Here is a 16,496-nt window from a genome sequence, read left to right on the forward strand (position 1 = left end):
GTCATCATCAACGGCTTAGCCTTGGCAATAAACCATTAAAAAAATCCCACATCAGGCAAGAAGAATGGACGCAAATAGCAATTAATGCTTCTTTCATCTCGTAAGTGAGGTCGGACGGTAGAAGACGAGAAGCAAAAGACTTTGTTTGACCAAATCTTGGTTCACATGTTGTTGTGCTTGTGTTGTTGCCACTGCTTGGTTACTGACACACACAGTGTGTCAGTAAAGGATCTTTAATCATTCAGAAGCTTGCTGGACGGACCACTTGAAGCTTGCCAGTAAATGCTGGAATTTGGAAGCTAATCCTTAGCTCATCTGCTGAGGATTTTGGCAAGCACACAGACCTGTGACACCTCAGGGACACTTCACACAAGGTCAGATTGTGGTGACGGGGCCGCGCTCCCGGCTCCAGCTGTTCCAGCTGGCTGCAGGCAGAGCAATGCAAAGCAAAACCTCTCTTTGCAACGAGGTCAAGCTGCAGAACTTGTTAACATCACTCATAAAGCTGAGACGTGAGAAGTGTTTTGAAGGTTTCGGTGTTAAACATGGCAAGGTTGACCTACTTTCCCTTGCAGTTTACACAGCATGCTGAGTAGAATCACAGAGTGGCCTGGGTTGAAAAGGACCACAATGATCATCCAGTTCCAACCCCCTGCTATGTGCAGGGTCACCAACCAGCAGACCAGGCTGCCCAGAGCCACATCCAGCCTGGCCTTGAATGCCTGCAGGGATGGGGCATCCACAGCCTCCTTGGGCAACATGTTCAGTGCGTCACCACCCTCTGGTTGAAAAACTTCCTCTTAATATCCAACCTAAACCATTCTATGATTCTAAGACTCTGAGGCTGTTTGGTTTTTAGGTAATTGCATGCAGCTGAGAGAGCGGAGGTTGTATCGAAGAGGTTGATGGTGAGAGCAGTTGCTGAGGATGCAGAGGGTTGGCTATTGGCTTTGGATGGTGCCCCATGGGGCTTCACTCCACCTCCTGAGCACCCCAACCAGCCTGAGGCCCAGCGTGGGATAGGGAAACTGGAGTCTTCCTGCTCTGCAGCTCTGCAGGAAGGAGCTTGCTGTTTGTAGTGATAAGCAAGGGATGAGCTAGCTCCCTGTTCCCAAGGGAAGGTAGGGAAAATGAGGCCATATGGTCCCATGGGCTTTCTTGGAAGACCAGAGGGAACATTTTCCTAATGTTTGTGCAGCCTCACCCGGAACAGCAGAGAGAAACCTGACTTCAAAACAAGGTTACAGCTGTGTTGGTTTTCTTTAGGGTTTAAAGGCTCTGCTGTGATGTGAAGGATGAGTGTCTCAAGTCTCTTGGGCTAATAGCAGGTTGCTGAAGCCCTGTGTTGTGGATGGGCACTGTTACCCCCAGGTGTGGCAGCCCCCAGTTGCTCCCCCTTTGCCTTTCTGTGTCGTTCCCAGTTTGCTGTGTGGAGCTGTACTGGTTTGGTGACACCTGGAGGCCTGATGCTGCTCCAGGTGGGAGCTGGGCAGTGGTGGAGCAGCACCTGTTGTAGGATCTCCTTGAAGACCTCCAAGATGTGTGTGTGTGTGTGAACAAAGGAGCCATGCCAGCAGAGCACGCTCAAAATCCTGCTCCTGCACCCATTACTCCAAGTGTCCCCAGAGCCAGGATTAAGCAAGCTGCTTGTTAATGATGCTTTCCAGTTTTCTGGCTTGGATCCCTGAAGAGCAGACAGTCCAATTGCCCTGGAAAACTTCAGGTTTGATGGCAGAGCCATTGAGAACACAGGGCTGTTCCTGTCTTTATGGGAGCACCGTGTTGTGCCAGCTGGGGGAATAGAACAGCCCTCCCCCCTTTGTGACAGCATTGCATTGGGCTGTTGGTTGTGTCCTGGAGCCCTGCCTGGTGCTACGGCGAGAGTAACGAGTGATCAAGAAGTAACAGCGGAACATTAATGCAATAAATACGGAGATGCATTATTAATGGGACATTAAAACCGAAAGGGCAAGTCGAGCAAATCATGTGCTGACAGCACGGTGCGGCAGCTCTGCAGAAAACTCCCAGGGTGGTGTGTTGGAAAGAATCAAGGTTCTGTAAAACACTCCAACACGGGCTGGTTCTGCTTTCTGTTACGCTGTGTTTCCTCCGTGTGGGAGCCTGCCTTGTTTCTGGATGATTATAGAACCATAGAATGGCCTGGGTTGAAAAGGACCACAGTGATCATCTGGTTTCAGCTCCCTTGCTCTGTGCAGGGTCACTAACCACCAGACCAGGCTGCCCAGAGCCACATCCAGCCTTGAAGATGCAGGATTTCAGGGCCCCATCAGCCCTGTGAGTGTAATTTAGTTCTATGGGGCCGTACGTAGCAATCACTTGTGACTTGGTGGCTATTTAATTTTGGACAGAGCTGCACACCTGAATTTTGATGGGGAGAGGAAGGCAGCTGGGTCTGAGTTCCTGCTGGTGCCAAGCTGACTGCGTGAGGCTTGGGGCTGGACATGAGCTCTTCTCTTGCCTTTTAGCTTTGGTGCAGGGTACATAGCCAGGAGCGCCTGCCCATCCCCTCCTTGCTTAAAGGCATTTGGGAGAAAGCCCAAACCAGTGAGGTCAGAGCAGATGGGGGTAAACTGACTTCTGCTATGTAATTTCCCAGCTTCTGCCTTGTGAAACGACCCACCCAGGCTGCTGTCAGCTCCTCCAAGAGCAGATGGGACCCAGCAGGGTGTGAGCTCAGAAACGTTTCTTACTCCGGTGCAGGTCCGTGCGCTTCCCCTGCTATTGCACCACTCCCTAAGGAAATGCCGTGGTTCTTCCTGCTGCCCTGCCCTGGGGATAGGGGCAGTGAGCAAATGCAAAGCTGACAGCTGAAGTCATCGCCCTGTAACCCTTTGCTCTTCCACCCACCAGGCTCTGTTTCGGTTAGGTTACATCAGGTTCAGCAAGCATGACTGCTCACTGTCTGATCTGTCTTTGTTCATCCAGGAGCCCTCATGCTCACAGGAGTGCTCCAAATCCATTCTGATGCCACAACAGCAACCAAGCTGCTGGCTGAGATCTTATGGAGAGCTCCAGCTCTTGCTTGTGAACTTAATAGGCCATGCTAAAAGCGTGGGGCAGTGCCTTCCCCTCTGCTTCTCCTTTGGCCCTTGAGGTTTCATTGACCCAAATCATCTCCCTTTGTCTAACCCTGAAATCCTTGCTGGGCCGTGCAGCTAGGAAAAAAATGCATGAAAATGCAGTTGTTCCAGGGAAAAATGTTACTGAGCAGAGCTTTCTTCAGCATGGTTCAATGAGTTGGATTTGGACTCCTGCATCTTACTTCAAATCCGGCTTTATAGATGGGAAAGCTGAAATGGGAGGAATGCGGCCATTTTGAAGGGTCAGCTTTGCTTGGACTTTTCACCTCTTTGGGTCACAACCCAAACCCAAACAAACCCCAGGGCCAGACATCAGCGTTCCCAATGCAACAAAGCCAGGCATCTTGTTTAGCGTCAACCTAAAGACTTCATTTCATCCTCGGTGCAAGGGGAGGTGCTTAAAACAAAACCCCTCACCATTTTGGAAGTGGTCTTACATAGGAAAAAGGTTTGTGTTGGAATGAAATAAAAACAGCAGCCACTTCTCAACGCTCTCAGTTCTCTTTGATATATATATGTATATATTTACATATCTAATTGCTTTCCCTAGAATTATTTTCTATATCCAGCTTCAGTCTGTGGAGGAACGCCGGGGATATAAGAAGGTTTATTTATTGCCTAATAAATCATCTGGAAAACGTCTGCATACAATTAAATAAGGAAAGTTTGTGATAGCTGCACACTCCCAGGGCTTGAGTCACTTTGCAAAACAGAGCTTTGCCCTTCTGTCCTTCCAGGAAGACCGATAACAAAGCATGTTTGAAGTAATGGGTCAGAAATCCCCCTGTTAGTGCCAAAAGCCACTTCAGCTAATGCAGGATGTTTGCAGAAGGGATTGTTTCAAGAAGTCGCAGCCCACATCTTGCATCTGCAGGGATGGGCTCTGAGCTCACCCTCATCACGGGGACTGTGATACTGTTCACACTTGGGTATCACGTGTAGGAGTCACAGAATATTCCATCTATCTGGAAAGGACCCACAGATCTTAGAAGTGGTTGAGTTGGAAGGGACCCGTAAAGGCTGTCTGGCAATCCCCTGCAATGAGCAGGGACAGCCACAGCTCCATCAGGTGCTCAGAGTCGCATCCAGCCTGACCTTGAGTGTCTCCAAGGATGGGGCATCCACCACATCTCTGGGCAGCCTGTGCCAGTGCCTCACCACCATTACCGTAAATAGCTTTTTCCTTACATCCAGTCTAAATCTCCCCTCTTTCTGGTCAGAAACCATTTCCTCTTGTCTCATCACAACAGAAGCTGCCTGTCTTTCTCCTAGCTCCCATCCAGACACTGAAACATTCTACATGTGCCATCCCCCAACCCATCAGCTCTGTAGCACGGCTCTAGCAAGATCTCACCCAGAGCTCTTAGAAATGGGGTTATCAGACCTCATGTAATTGAAACTGGTATTAATTTAGGTGGGAGGATGTCAGATGCTGTATTACAGCGGCCGTTGGTGACAACAGGCCGAGAAATACTGGATGGATATACTGGGAGAAAAAAAGGAGGGGAAAGGACAACCGATATCCTGGCAGTCCCATTTAAAGCTGGTTTTAGTATCTTAATGGGGGGCAAAGGTTCCTCTCTCACTGCCAGGCTTTTTTTCCACCGTGCCAGAAGAACGCACTGCAATTGACCCTTCCATGCACCGGGGAAGAAAACGTCTTGTTAAGCATGGCTGTGTGCAGTGACAGGTGTGCCAGCCGAGAGGTGGTTACCTCTGTGTGCAGCCTGAAAACGGGACAAGGGGCTGAGCTGGGTGACACTATGGTGACTCTTAGCCGCTGTTTCTGGGTGGCGATTTGCATCGCATTTGGTTTCTTTATTTTTTGGCTCAGTAGCAGCAATGTCACTGCAAATGAAATGCTGTTTTCTCACTACAGCGTTCAGCAGCTGCTCCTGGTTAACTGCAGAGCAGAGCGCCTCTGGTTCCACTCTGGCTTCGCTATGGGATGCTGTGAGGCAATGAAGCAGGAGCAGCTCCAAGCTGCCCAGACGCAGTGCGAGGAGAAGCTGTGTGCTCGGAGCAAATGTCTGTAACGCTCACAAGATCTGGGCTCTGTTCCCAGCTCAAACACAGATGTCTCATGTGATCTCAGATGTATCACATCCCTTCTCATGCACGGGGGTAGATGCAGATGATCCTTTAATGCTTTGCAGCACACTCTGAGACTTGCCAGCAGAAGACGGTGCTCCTACATCAGGGCTCATGAGCCTGATTCCTGACTGCGTGTGATGTCCATTTCTGCCTCGGTTCTGGTCACCTCGAAGACCCGACAGGCTGTTCTGGTTGAACTCTGAGAGCCCTGCGAAGAGCTGGCTGGCCCTTTTGAGTCAGCACTCATTTTAGCACCCTGCAAACCACAGTCACCCTTTGCTTTGCTCAGCTTGGCAAGAAAAGGATTACGGCTGGGATGATGAGCCTGTCCAAATGGTGCTTATTACACTGTCCTATTAAGACAGACAGGGCCATAAGCATTTCTGCCTTTGTCTTGCACAAGTCCTCTGCTTTGCTGGTCCAAGGAAGAGGGATTCCTAGCACAGAAGCTCTTCCTCCAGCTGTAAACACCATCTGTGCTTTCTGTGTGAGGGCTCCTGGTTCTCTTCCTGCCTTCTGGCCACTGGGAACTATCACAGTTCAGACATGGTGAGAAGGACATAAGGAGAACAAACCATTACCTCTGCCTCTTTGCAGCTTGCAATTCCCATGTAATTTCAGGCTCACAACCCCTGAGGTTGTATGATGCTATTACTGCAAACCTTGACGGTGCGGAGGAGAACTCGGGCATGTCTGAGGCAGTCCATGCTTTAACATCCCTCATACTTCATTCTCCTCCTGCTCTGTTCTGCCTGACAAGAAGAATGGTGTGTTTGGGAAGCAAGCAGTCCATCTGAATGCGGTTTGCATCTGCCAGATAATCCCCCTTCCAGGAGCGAGAGGTGTGATGATGCACTGAAGAGGTTTAATCCAATTCCCAGACATCAATTACACTTGGTCTCATTAGTGCTTTACAGGCAATTACTCCTTACGCTAAACCTTTCGAAAGACAAAATACCCAGGAAGCTACCAAGTCCTCAAGGGAAAGGAGCAGAGGAATATTTTTAGGCTTCATCAGGCTCTGGTGTGGATTGCTGGCAGACTGACCAGAGCCATCCATACACATAACATTGCTTACAGCTGGGCTGCTGCCACAGTGCAAGATGCAGCCTTGATTAATTCTCTGGTGTTTTTTTTCCACTTGGTTTCAGCTGGTGATTCCAGTGCAGGAACCCAACGCACCTCTCCTCCATAGCAAAAAAAGTCCATGTGGGATGCAAACTGCAAGCGTGGGTGCGCAGTGCAGATGGGTGCTGATGGAACAGGGGATATCCAGAAACGGTGTTTCCCAGCACCAGCCTGAGCAGTTCCTGAGATGAATCCCACCTGCTCCACCAGGTCATTGCCAAGATGTTAATTCCTCTCCCCATGGATCCATGTGATGTTCCCCAGAGCTGTGGCTTTTACCTCCCATGGGACTCGCAAGGCTCACCGATGTGAAGGGAGGAGGCAAAGGGGACAGAGCCAGGCTCTGCTCAGTGATGTCCAGAGGCTCTGTGCGCAGCCTGGAGCTCCCACTGCCCATCAGGCAGCACTGCTGTGCTGGGCAATGCCAAAGCACTGGCACAGAGACCAGAGAGATATGGGGCTTCTCCCATGGAGATGCCCTAAAGCCACTTGGACGTGGGCCTGGGCACCCTGCTTGGGGCAGGCAAAGGTGCCACATGTGCCCGACTGAATGTTAGAGCCTCACTGACTATTTGAACCCTGGAATGTTTGGTCTTCTAATGGGGATTCACTGAGTTGAACTGTGAACAAGGACGTATTTCCCCTGCCTCTTTGATGACGCAGCGGAAAATCTGGGTGCAGGTTTGAACCGTGTGGCTTCATCAAACCACAGATCGGCCCGTCGGTGTGAAATCACAGCTCAGCCCGAAACGTTTGGGTGACAAAGGAATGGCAGCTTTCTAAATCACATCTGACACCGCAAGGCCTCTGTTGGGTTTTCTGTCTGCGATCACTTCCCTCCTCTCGAGAAGCCACAGTAGCGATAACTATTGCGGATTTGTATCGTGTGGTGATGGGTGTTTTCTCTCTGAGGTTTGAACGATAGAAAATACTTGCTTTTGTTCCTAAATGAGGAAGTTTCTTGCTGTTGCGATTGCATGTAAGGATTTGAACGTCTCAACTCAGATCACCGGACACAGAAACAAAAGCAATGGGGGGGTAACAATCCCTGCAAACAAGCAGCTTGAGATGTGCCTGCAAGGCTGCATGCTCTGTCAGGCTGACAATGAGTGCAGTGAGAGCAGTGGCTGTGTTTGCCATGAGCTGTGAATAAGCACTTGGGGAGGCATAGCAGACCCGTGTCCCCCACAGCAGCCCTGAACGTGCGGTTGTGTTTGTACCCAGACAGACAAATGGACAGAGCAAGGCTTTCTTCGGAGACACCAGAGCTGCAGCTCTTCTGGCATTGCTGCAGATGGTTAAAAACCAAGAGCCTGGAGGGGGAGAAGACGCATCCCAGTGATGTGAAGTGTGATTTATGGAGAGGTTTAAATGTTGCAGACAGGGAGTTTGGCTGAGGGCTGCTGCAGCCACCGAAAGAGGGGAGAGAAAAACCTCGAAGAAGTACTTGTTCCCAAATGCTAACCTGGCCGAGAATCCAAAAACACCTCAATTCTGAGTTAAGCACGTTAATTATTGACTATTAGGGAAAGAAAGCCTTCTACGGAGTACCTGCTTTCAACAGTGAAGCACATGCCTGGAAAATGATGCAAAGTCTGACCTGGGAAATGCTTGCTTCCTCTATCAGCATGGCTTCTGCCCTCAACCCTGGGACAGGGCTGGCTTCCAAAGAAAGGATTTCAGGAAAGGTTGTGTTGTCTGAGTCAGGCAGCAGCTGTGGAGAGTCTGATGCTCCAGGGATGGCCTCTTCATTCCCCTGCTCCGGCTGTGGGATGAATGGATTCCCATTCCTTTTCCTCACCATTCGGATATGTATTCTAAGCAGCTGGGAGTCGTGTTGTTATAACCGCTTGTTGTGGGCACGGTTACCTGGTCCAGGGCAATACTGACTTGCTCGATACATGACTACAAGGATTTACAGTTCATAATATTGCTCTTCTGCATTGCTGTGGTGGCAAGAACCTGCAGTCGTCATGTTGTGATGTACAAAGCAAACACCATGCCTGCCCCTCACCCCACCACAAAGAGAAGGCGGCCCTTGAAGTCTGCAGGGATGTACTCTGCACTGTACACACTTACAGCCCTCATGAGCAAATTCCTTCAATAAGAAACTAATCCTCGTGTTACAGGTGTGAGAGATGCATTACCTCTCACTCAGATAAATGCCAGCAAGCTACTGGGAAGAAGAACTCGGGAGTTTTAAAGTCCAGCAGTGGAGTGAAAATTCATTCTGGTGCATAACTGAGGTTGTTTCAGTGTTTTCTTCCTTTCTTTCCTCAGTGATATTGCTAGAGGACATAACACAGGAGCCCAGACTTTTTGCCTGGTTGTCATCCTAGCTTCTTGTTACCTTCACCTCCTTCCCAGCAGGCCGTGCCCTACCTATACCTTGTGTAAGAAATGCCATCACTGGAATCAATACTGACTTGAGGTTGGAGATGGGGCAGCTGATCCAACTTAGACCTTAAGCCTCATCTTCTATGCCAGGAGTCAGACTCGATAATCCTCATAGGCCCCTTCCAGTTAGGGATACCTGGTGAGTTGCCACCCAGCAGATCAGGCTGCCCAGGGCCCTCCCATCCAATCTGGCCTTGAATGCCTCCAGGGATGGGGCACCCACCAACTCTCTGGGCAGCAGTGCCAGCACTAAGTTTCCTCCCTGCACACAGGCATGTTCCAGCAGAGCCGAGCTTACCAAAAATGATACGTTTGGCCAGGATCTGATGTCGGATGTGATTTGGTCAGGTCTGATGTCTTGTCATAAACAAAATGAGGACTTGTTGACTCAATGAATTATTTTGCTCTTTCACCGTATCTAGATTCTCATCTCAAATAGCTCAACCAGCCGGGGCAAGTTTTCTAAATTGATTTTAAATTGACCTAATTAAAGCATTAAGAGCACATAATGGAGATGCACTTAACTCAATTTAACCCTTCCTTAAACCAATTACACTAGAATTTAGTAATTTGCAGAGAGAAGCTAACCCAATTTCAGAAAGTTAAGACAAGAGACACACGCTCGTAGGGCAGGTGAGTTTTACTTCAGGCAAAAGAAATTCCACCTCGTGCATATCTTCATGTAGCCAACCCACAACAAATACCATCCCATAATATTTGCTTACTAGCAATTCATAAACTCAAGCTGTTTAGGCCAGGAGCGCCGATGACTTCCAGGACGTCACAAACCACTGCATCTCATTTTGTTCCACCTGTACTTCACCCATTGCTTTTGTTCAAGTAAACTGGTCGTGCTGATCTCCTCTTCCATAGGACCATGCATGTTTTCTGTCCCAGTTTGTGATTTCATGTGTTCTCATCTCATGTGGGCACCACGTATGGCTGCCAGTTGAATGATCGGATGAGAATGAACCTGTGGATGCATGTGACACATATCTGACATGTCAGGCCATGCTGAAGAAGCCACTGTGCCCCAAGGGAAGAGGTCAGCAGATAGTTTACTACAACATTCCTTCCGGAGAGCATGTCTTAATCTGAAGGCCTCAGAAGAACACACATGTCTATAGCTGCAAACGTCAGTTGAGTTTCCTGTCAGAATTAGTCTGGCTTCATCTCACATTGCCTCTTCTGCCTCTTATGAAGTTATGCGTGTTAATTAGGGTTTTGCTTGTTCTTTGTTTTCCTTTTTCTATCTGTGAAGGCATGTCAGCTTTTCACGCACTGTAAGCAGTGTTACCATCCATGACTCACAATTGCTGCTGCTAAAGAATACAGAAAAACAAAATGATCTGTGCATGACAGGGAATGGGCAGGACAGGAAGCTGCTTTCCAAACCATTAAGACTTGGTTAAAAAGTGCATTTTCTGAGGGGTGGCTATGAGTTTTGGAAAGATCAAGTGCTGCGGAACTCTGCAAATGGCAGCTCCATCATTCAGTTCCTCCAGCTTCCTTTTACAAACTGGGTTCTCCTCCAGCTTGTCTTTGTGGGCACTGCCCCTAAGCCCCTCGTATCCTTCCTCCAGCAAAGTATGGTCTTGCTCCCACAGAAAACAGGAAGAGAAACATACATCCAAGGGAGAAGTGGTGAAGCCTTGAATGCAACCTGCACAGATCTGCTAGAAGGTGCACAAATGCAGCTCCAGGAGTCTGCTGTGGTGAAGCAGAAGCAATGAATGAGGAGCAGATGTGAGAGCACTGGGCATAGGCAGCCTGCAGGCCAGATAGGCACATAACTGCTGCCAATCTCCATAGGAAAGCATCTGGATGGGAAATGCAGCTAGCACAAGCCTGCATACCATGTAGGTGGTGATGAGCCAGTGGGGCAGCAGGCAAAGTATTATGATCCAACAAGCTGAAGCAAGAAACTGGCTGAGATGATAATGCTCATCCCTGTGGGTCTCTGTTAATTTAGGATATTCTATGATTGCCTCATTCTGTGATTGTGATAGACACCAGGCTGGAAGAAGGTGGTTTGGGAGACAGAGTGTTGGGAAAGGTTAAGCATCAGCAGCTTCTTTTACAGACTGGGGTGATGAGGATAATTGTTGCTCTACTTTTCCATCAGAAACAGCATCAAGACACGACGTGTTAAGTTAAACCAGGTTGTGGTACAGAGAAAACAAGTTCTGGAGGAGTGTTGTTGATTGTCTGTGAACACAACCTGGGGATGCAGAGGTGGCAGCGAGAACTCTAGTTGCCAAAATGCAGCTTGGAGATGGGGGATTTAAGGAACAACGATGCATCAGGGAGACAAATTACTCAGTGTTCCAGGTCTACGGCCAAAGCAGGGAAGAATAAACACTTTCAATCAGAGCTGTGTCCTGCATCAGTTCTACAACAAGACAAACATGGGTGGAAATACTGGTGGTAGTGGATGGTTGGACTGGATGATCTTGGAGGTCTTTTCCAACCTTGGTGATTCCGTGATTCTATGAAATGAAGCATCTGAAGATATGGCTGGAAACCTGCTGAGGGCCGGGCTTGTGAGGTGATGTGGGTGTGCCAGCACCAGCCGTGCTGTGCAGGACTGGAAGCAGTGTGATTAATATAGGAGACATGAACATGGCAACAGAGCAAGAGGAGAGCTGCAAAACTGTGAAGAGGAACTAAGATAGCATCAGGAAGGTGAGATTTCTTGTCTTCATCATATGCTGAAATGTCACACATTCTTCAAGCACTGCAAGAGACTCGAAGGGTGGCCACTCAGTAGAAGTTTATGCAAGAACAAGATTTGCCTTCCTGTAGGATTAGTGCTCTGTGTCATCTGTTGATGGGACTCTGGAGGTGAGTTTGGTGGTTGAAGTTCTTTTCCAACACCGTTATTTCTATGATTTAAAATTAAACATCAGAGATCTCCATGTGCCTCCTACTTGCCAAGTCTGAACAAAGTGAACTCTTGATAAAGATGAGGCCAATTCTTGAACTACTTTGAGTATTATTTTCAAGTGTTGAGGAGGTAGGGGGGAAACAAACAGGGAGGGGATGGGAAGGGGATGGTCAACTACAACACTGGGAGGAGAATGATTTGTCTTTGACACTGATATAGAAAGTAAATCTAAAACAGTGACCATCTGTATTGGATGCCAAATTGGCCTGCTGGCTGAGCCTTGTGGTAGCTGTGTTATTTGAAGTAAAAAGGTGCAGGTGCACAACACTGGTCCTATCACAGTTTGCTATTGGTTGGTTGAAGAAAAGTCACCCAACAGGAGATGGGGTGAAAACAGTGTTTTTAGTGCATTACTGATGCAAAACAAGGTTAAAATGGATTTTTGCCTTTTATCCGTTGTCTAGTAAATATTTATGGCAGATTTTCTGCAAAGCAAATTGTACTCATTTGTGGCTAAAAGAAAGGTGAAGCTGCAGTTCTGAAGGTACAAGAACAATGGCATGTACCTACAGCAGCCCTTGTTATCCAGCCTGCATCCTCTGCATGCAGGGGCTGTGAAGCTGAGGACTACCAGGTGCAGAGCAGTGCCCATGGCCTGAGTCTGGTCCAGAACAAGGATGAAAACCACAACCCTGTAGAGCAGTCAGAGCAGGCATTGAACAGCAGAAAACTGGGCAGATCTCACTTCTACACAGGACCAGACCCAGGCTGGCATGAGACCTGGCACTGTGTTACTGTTTGCTTTTGGATCCCGTTCAGCTGCATTGCTCAGAGAAGGCAGATGGGTGGGAAATTATTTCCAGCAATCGTTACAGAAATTTGGTCCGGCATCAGTTGTTTTTTCTCTCCATTGTTTCTGAGCTGACATTAAACTTCTGTGCCAAAACCTTCTTGTTCCACCTTTGCCCCTACACAGAAGGAGCACTGCATTGTGTCGGCTCCAAGTATTGGAAGAAAGGGCTAAGAGTGCCAAAGCAGTAACTGCACCTTTTGAGGACTTTTTAGAACCTGCTCTATTAAAAGACCAGTTTTTCACTAGCAAGAAGTAAAGAAGGATGGGCAAGTGCACCAACCTCAGGCTTCTCACTGCTAATTAATTAGTAGTAATATTAATTTAGCGGAAATCCAAAGACCTCATTTTTCAAGATAGTTACCCACCTTATTCTCCTCAACTTTTACCAGAAGAGATAAAAAGCTCACCCTCCCCAACCCAATGTAAATGATCAGATGGATGTACATATGAAAGCAATTCACTGAGAAAACAACTATGATATCACAGAAAACAACTATGTTATCGGCAAAGTTTACAGCCTCTACCTAATTTGATTTAAATTATCCCTGTTCTAGGGCTCATCTGTGTGGTTATGGGTATGTGGTACAGGCTATGTCTTGAGAAGTCAGATTAACACTCCTGTGTGCTGCTGCTGCTGAGGAAAAGCCACGAATAGGTGACTCATGATGTCGTTCCTGTGTGAGTCACCTGAAACATCACATTTGTTGGTCTCCAGTTCTGGTCTCCCCATTAATATCCATCAGGAGCTGTCATGCTAATTAAATGAGCTTTCTGTTTTCTTGCCCTCTTTCTAGTCTTTTAATACCGTTTCAGCCTCGCTGATGGCAAGGTCTGTGTATCTGCCTGCCTGACCTTGTTTATCTGAAACGTGATGCTGGTTTCACCTGACCCAATCTCCAATGGGGATATCTGAGTCAGGCACTCAGGGATTCTTGATATGGCAGCCAGAAGAAACGGGTGCATTTAAGGTAGGATTCACATGCTGTCACATAGTGCTGTAGGGCATGGGAACCCTACACTGGCTGTAGGGAGGAGCCACACAGTCGTCAGTGACTCCACTTGGAACAAGACTCTGAGCTCTCGGATTGAGCTGTAGATGTCCCTGTTGATTGCAGGGGAGTTGGACAAGATGACCTTCAAAGGATCCCTTCCAATCCAAATGATTCTATGATCAAACAGCTCCTAAAACCTTTGGGGATGTTTTCAATGAGTTTTAGAAAGGATTTTCAGTATAGGTGACAGCAGAAATATCTGTCAGCATAACCACATCAAGTGCGGGTACCACTGGGCAAAGATGCTCCAGTAGACACTGTAGGACACTCATCCCACTCATCTTTCAAGTCAATGGAAAAGCCACAGAAGATGCTCAGCTTTTGCCCACAGAAGCCCAAGGCTGACCCTTATAGTCACAGTGGTAGTGTTCATGGTGTTCACCGTTGAACTGATGATAACAGCAAACAGTGTATTTCCTCTGAAGCCATTTCCATCCTTCCACTTGTTAATGCACTGCTTTATCTCCGATGCTTTTAAACTAGTAAACTTTAAAGCGGTTAAGTATTTAATAGTGACAGAAGTGCATTTCCATTTGGGGAGAGAAATTAAATGGAATGATATGAGCATGTTTATACTAAAATATTTGTGGCTTTTCCTGGTAGGATGCTTCTGCGAAGCAAACAAACCAACAAGCAGAAGAGTTCGAACCCCTGATGAAAGGGGTTATGATGTTTGTATGTAATGATAAGACCAAAAGCCAGACCGATATCCTCAAAGCCCTACCAGCAGAGATTGCTGCCTTGAGTTCAGAGGTGCACAGCAATGCTCTGGTGAGTGAACTGAACCCCTGCCCAGAGGCAGAAGCACAAGGCAATTCAAGCAACCAGCTCCTCTTCCACCTTAAGATTTCCCACAGATTTTGAGGAGATCTCTCTCCCTGCTGACATCCTCATTGCACGGATTCACGGCCAGTTAAAATCTCAGCTAAAAATAAAGTAGACTTGGGTTAACCTCAGGCTGCTTCCTGGAGAGAGGAATGCCCTGGCTCTGCTCAGCCTTCAAGGCAATGGAATGCTGCAGGCCCAGATGTGGCATCACCAGAGCAGGAGCATGGCGATTTGGACAGGAGGAATAAGGGAGGGAAAAGGGATCTGGCAGTGTTGCTGATGGGGGGGAAATGAAAAGAGAAGAGAAAAAGGAAAAGCTAGGAAAAGCCCCGGTCCTTTCCACAGGGTTGGTGTGGCAATGCAGGACAGGAAAGGACAGCCCTGACATGTTACAAGGATGGAAGCCCTCTTCCATCTGCAAAACAAAGCACTATTTTGGTGGGGTTCCTACAACAGCTGTCATGTTCACAGGTGGCAACAGGAGATACCAGCACAGAAAAAACCACTTGTGGCAGGTGCCGGGAGGGTTTGGAAGAGAACCTGCAACTGAGAGATGCTACAGTGTCCCAGAATTGCACTAGGAGTAAGGCTTTCCTTAGGAGAGGGCAGAAAAATGCAGAACCCAAGAGTCTGCTGGAGCCAGTCAGGTTTTATCGACCTAAATCTTGAGATAAAACAACATTAAGGAAGAAGAGTGAAGTATGGAAAGAGGAGCTTAACGCAGCCATCGTGAATGACGTTTTTACTACTTTTCTTTATGACTCTTAATCTTTCCTTCCTCCCTTTCAAGACAGAGCGGATGAGCTGCCTTCAATTTCAAGACTGTGCACTGGCAAAAAATATTACAATATATTTCATTAGGAAGGGGTGTGTTTAGAAATGGACATGCATTCCAAATGCCCTTCTTTTTTTCTTCTTTTCCCCCCCAAAGAAATACAAATGAAATGCAAACAGAAATAGAAAGCGAAGACAATGCAAACCTAAGTCAAAATAAAGACGTGCCACAATACACTTAGCATCCAAAGCATGGAGGAAGTCCAAATGCCTCCAAGCAGTTCTGCAACGGAGCATTCAGGTTACACACCTACAGAGGAATAATTCTCTGTAAGTCTATTACAGTGTCAAAAACACATTATTTCGGGTTCTTGACCTGAAATACCATATATTAAGCAAGTCATTTGGTGGCAGCTGGGAGAGTAGAAATGGCATGCGTTGGCTCAAGGCACTTGGTTTTGAGCTGGCAAGCAATGTTCTTTGTGTCAGCATTGATTTATCTTGGCCCAGGTTTCTCTTTTGTTCTCTGGCAAGACTTCAGCAATATTAGCAAGTGAGCGTGATTTAACATTTGTACATTTCTAGGAAGAGCAGCTTTATTTCTCCCGTCAAGATAAGACATTACCCATGTGCAGGAAGTGTTGGTGGTCTTTCTGCTGTGAAGGGGCTGGCAGGTGAGTCCAGCATCCGAACTGGGATGTAAAAGTGCTGCTGGGCTCCCAGATCTACATGCACACCTCTGCCTTGGTGGCATCAGGTCACTGCACGGGCATCCACAGGCTCTTAAAGAATCAGAATCATTCAGGTTGGAAACCACCTCTAAGATCAAATGATGTCCAAACCCAACCTGTCCCTGCCGTGCCCACTAATCTGTGTCCCTCGGTGCCACATCTCCAGTGTTCTTGAATACGGATGGTGACTGCACCACCTCCCAGGGCAGCCTATTCCAATACATTCAGAGAAGAACTTTTTCCTACTATCCAACCTGAAGCTCCCCTGAAGACATTTGACCCCATTACCTCTCATCTTTTTTGCTTACCTGGGAGAGGATCACCTGTGGGACTTCTACCTCCTGTATGTGAGATGTATCTCCCCAGTATGAAAAGGGGCTGCTCTGGCTCAGCCCTGATCTGTCCCCTGCATGGCTTCCATCTTGCCTGTTGTTTTTCTTTTTCCCCCAAGGTTTTTAACTGTTTTGTCCTACTCTATTTCCTATTATGGCACAATAAAGCCGTGTGCTGCGGAGAGCACGCTTTATTTAATTTGTTATGCTGTTTCTATGCTAAGAAACTCTTAGATGGCAGATCCTCAGCAGATCCTCAAATCCCTGTATAAACTCATGACACGGCCAGGCACTATTTATTCACGCAGTAACATAAAGC

Source organism: Excalfactoria chinensis, chromosome 4, assembly GCF_039878825.1.
Source record: "Excalfactoria chinensis isolate bCotChi1 chromosome 4, bCotChi1.hap2, whole genome shotgun sequence".
NCBI lineage: Eukaryota > Metazoa > Chordata > Aves > Galliformes > Phasianidae > Excalfactoria > Excalfactoria chinensis.